Source organism: Echinops telfairi, unplaced genomic scaffold (genome assembly GCF_000313985.2).
Source record: "Echinops telfairi isolate 266 unplaced genomic scaffold, ASM31398v2 ScPeMD7_22;HRSCAF=79, whole genome shotgun sequence".
Taxonomy (NCBI): domain Eukaryota; kingdom Metazoa; phylum Chordata; class Mammalia; order Afrosoricida; family Tenrecidae; genus Echinops; species Echinops telfairi.
The window spans coordinates 8,516,347-8,520,946 of NW_022103919.1; the positions used below are offsets into that span (position 1 = coordinate 8,516,347).

Below are 4,600 nucleotides of genomic sequence, written 5' to 3' on the forward strand. Positions count from 1 at the left end.
TTATGTGCCCTAGGCATGAAACAGCTCTGGCCACCATCAAGCTACAGGATGAACAAAGGGCTGCCAGTCTGCTCTGCCCCTGACTGATTTAAGAGCACCACCACCAATCAGGCCTCTTTCCCCACAGCCAGGGGTAACAGTGTATTTTTAAAAGAGCTTGACAGTATGCTTTCTCCAGCTGTGTTGTTGTGAGGTGCCATGGGGTCTGTTCTGACCCATAGCAACCTGGTGCACAACAAGGACACACTGCCCAGTGAAACGTTACAGAGCAGATCGGGAGTATTCAACAATCTGGACACAGATGGTTTCCATTCATTTCGATCCTCCTAGTGTATCATTGTTTATCCCACTTTCTACCAGTGTCCCTGTTGCCATTCCTCCTCCTTTCCTAACCCCACAGCTGTGGGTAAATACTGCTCTTTTGATCTTAAACGGTTGAGGATTTTAACCTGGGGGTGACCTCGAAGACCATAATGGTGGGGTCCCACCAATCTCTATACAACCAGTAAAAGCCTGGTCATACTTACCTTTTGCAAAGTAAAATAGCTACCTGGCAGCAAGGGAAAGGAAAAGCAAGACTATGAAATCCCCGATCAATGTACTCTGCCGTTCAAAACTATGACTTTGAGTCTTTCTGTGTCTAGGAACTATTAGAACAAGAAATGGATTCAGAGATCTGGCTTTGCTTAATTAGCCATCACACTGAGAGTGTATCCCGAGAGGCACAAGTGATGACGCCTTGGAATGTGTAGAACTGAGTTGGTTGGTAACCTGACAACCGCTAAAGAAACAGAATCTGAGCTCATGTGTGCTGCTTCTCTGGTTATATGGCTTGAGAAACAATGCACAAAACAGATTTATTGAGCCGTTTATTTAAACGGTTGAAAACACCTGCATCACAGGAAAAGATTCATTAAAATGTATATAGAGATCTAAATCAAAGATAGGTTGATATCAAATGATAGCATCACATTTTGATATTTTTGTTTAAGGACAGTTTCTATGATTTTTGTAGCAATTTTTTCTAAAAAGGAAAGAAAGAAAACACCTGAAGCAAATTTGGCTAACAAAGACTGGGTGCACAGGGAAAAAGTGTCATTCTGTTAAAGGAAATTAAAGAGGAGGAAGTCAGTGCATCATTTGAATGGGGGAGCATCAGAGGGTCTAAACCTGAGGGTCTAAAGCCCATAAATCTGAGTGAAGGTGGGGAATCACACATAATTACAGAGCTCCAGGAAGAACTACAAACAATATTCTCATAGGTCACGGTGCTCGAGATCAGTCAAAGCAAAGACAACTGGGCACACTGATGGGCCAAAAGATGCAATTACAAAGGTTCATCATTCAAGGAGTGGGAGTATCACAGGACTGACCAAAAACACTGGCAAGACCACATGATGGCTGCTATTGGGACCAGATTGTTAACCATTGCCTTGCTGGGAGCCTTCGAGCACCCAGGCTGCCAAGATGCCATCCAGGCAAAAGGTAAGCTGGCTAAAGGCAAGCTGGGCCCCTGCTGTCTCCATTTTGTTTCTGTGATATTCAGGAGCATTGGCAATACCCATCCCATCACCACCGGTTTAGCATATAGCACCCATTTATGCAATCTTAAGTGGGAAAGGGTGACATTATCAAGATAATGTCATTGCCCAATCATATTCCTCTCTTACCCTCCTCTCCAAGGTAGGTGAGATTCCCCCCACCACATCCCCCCCAAAAAGATGGTCACTTAAATAAAACCCTAATGCAGTATAGCACCGATGAAGCACACAACTTTCCTCTAGTTCTTGAATGCTTCCTCCCTCCCAACTATCATGATTCCAATTCTACCTCACAAATCCAGCTAAACCAGAGCATGTACACTGGTACAGATAAGAATTGGAAACACAGGGAATCCGGGACAGATAAACCCCTCAGGACCAAGAATGAGAGTAGCGATACCAAGAGGGGAAGAGGAAGATGGGGTAGAAAGGGGAAACCAATCACAAGGATCTACATATAACCCTCTCCCTGGAGGATGGACAATAGAAAAGTGTGTTAAGGGAGACGTCAGACCATGTAAACATGACAAGATAATAATAATTTATAAATTATGAAGGGTTTTTGTGAGGGAGTGGGGAGCGGGGAGGGAGGGTAAAAAATGAGGTGCTGATACCAAGGGCTCAAGTAGAAAGAAAATGTTTTGAGAATGATGATGGCAACAAATGTACAAATGTGCTTGACACTATGCATGTATGTATGGATTGTGATAGGAGTTGTATGAACCCCTAATAAAATGATTTAAAAAAATAAAAATAAAACCCTAAGAAAAAGCCAATGTCTAAATCTGCAAAGTCCGTGGGTTGTAAGAAAAACTTTTGGAACTAGATTATGGTGATGGTTCCACGGAGTGAAAATAACTTATACTCTGAATTAGGCACGTAAAAATGGCAGCTCTGACTATCACAAACATCTCCAAATTTATCCAGAATAACTATATCAAAGAGAAAACAATCAATAACAAGCATCTTACTTTGATTTTAGGTTTTCTTACCCATGAAACCAAATCTTCATGATAAAGTAATTCTTAACAAAAATTAGTCCTCTGATGGTTTTTCTTTCCCATGCCATTGCTAATCTGTTCTTTCTTGTCCCAAGCCACCAAGATGATTAAGTATGAATTTCAAAAGGTTTTGCTAGGCTGAGAGCCAGAAACCACATCATGGCCCGATACCAATAGGTCTCAGTAAAAAAAAAAAAAAAAAGGTGGGAGGAGCACAGGGTTTAACCAACCATGTTAAGATCAGCAAATGATTGATCTATATGCCTCCCTCTTTTTCTCTTTAAAGGCATTGAGGTAATTAGATTATTGTGCCAACCTGGCCGATAAACACATGGGTGTTCATTGAAGGGTGGAGGGATAAATGGCTCAGTGAGCCTCGCCTCTCTAGTTCTCGGGTCTCTTGCTTTGTGATGGTCGCACCAGGGTGCAGCTGCCTTAGCAGTTCCCTGCTTCAGCTAGCAAGGCTGACTTCCTGCAAGGCATCCCCAAGGAGAAGCCTTATGGATCTTCCCCAGTGCAGCTCTGGGTGCTGGAGCAGCTGCGTGGAGACCCTGCCAGCGCTGAGATGTTTATTACACGTTCACTGATTCATCTTTCCTCCTGCAGTTGGCATCATAGTGTGTGTTTTGTGAGATGGAGAAGGACTGTGTGGATTGGGGTCGGACACATGGGTTAATGTTGAACTTGTGGGCTTGGGCAGCACTGGGTTGGGATGTTTTCTTGATGTGCACTTACCCTTTATATAAAACTCTCTCTTATACATATGAGTTTCTGTGGATTTGTTTCTCTAAAGTACCCAGACTAACACAGGCATCATTGTACCTAGCATACTTTGAGCCATTTCTTTTTCCTGGAATCACAACAGTGTCCCTCTATGTACAATGACCAGTCTTCTGTCAGTTGGCCATCTTGGGGTGCTTTGTGTGTTATTATCATGCTGGAAACCACCCTGTAAGACATCCCCCCAAATAAGACCTACTTGCAGTTTTGCCTCTCGCTGAAATATAAGGCATCCCCCCCCAAATAAGACCTCCCCGAAAATAAGCTCCCCACGAAGCTACCGTAACTCTGCACTCTGGACTGTAGCGGCAGGCAGCTCACTGTTGTGAGCTGTGCAGCTGGAGCAGACAGGAAGTGTGAGGTCACTTTTAATAGAACAATAAACAATAAATGTGTGCCATATTACTTCATGGAAAAATAGGACATCCCCTGAAAATAAGACCTAGTGCATCTTTGGGAGCAAAAATTAATATAAGACACTGTCTTATTTTCGGGGAAACGGTATGCCACCACTACTTTAAATGTTCCACACGACGGACTGGCTTCAGTGTAACTTCCAGACGACAAACAGAGCAGAAGGAAGGGAGAGGTGGTCCACTTCTGGGAAACGGGTCAGTGAAAACCTCACAGAAAACAGTGGACCACCATCTGATAGACTGTTGGAAGATGAACCCTTCAGGGTGGGAAGCACTTGAACTGCCACGAAAGAAGAACTGCCTCCTCACAGTGGAGCCTACTTGAAGGACGTCGGCGGTACAAAACTTCAGAACCCTTCTTTGTGGCTGGGGCCCGACTCAAAATTTGAACCAACCGTTGCAAACCTCCCTTCATCATTAGAATGTGGGATGTGTGAAGTCAGACTGGGCATTGTTTTATTCTGTAGTACGTAGGGGCATGAGTCCATTTGCGTGGGTACTAACTGCTCAGAGTAAACTTTATGTTTCAGCGCTCTCAGATTTTGTTGGTTTTTAACAATGGCAACATGATATCAACGACACAGCCTCAATAGCAATGCTATCAATACTTCTGCAAGTTCTATCTTTTTTCTTCTTAGTATATGTGCTGCCGAAGCGAGCACGTCAGCAAGTTCTATCAAATCATTCCACCAACTATTTTTTGCTTCGATTAGAAAATATTCATTGAAATTAAACAAAATGTGATCTGTCAAAACTAGAAGGTCATCGCTAAAACAGTAGAGGGCATTTATCATAGTGTTATCGTTGGTAGGTGCCATGGAGTCAGTTCCGACCCATAGTGACCCTGTGTATAATAGAACGA

At 43.2% G+C, this 4,600-nt stretch overlaps 1 pseudogene; it reads right to left on the reverse strand.

The window, feature by feature from the left end:
* Positions 1–136, reverse strand: LOC115869180 (annotated as a pseudogene).
* Positions 137–4,600: the final 4,464 nt, after the last annotated feature.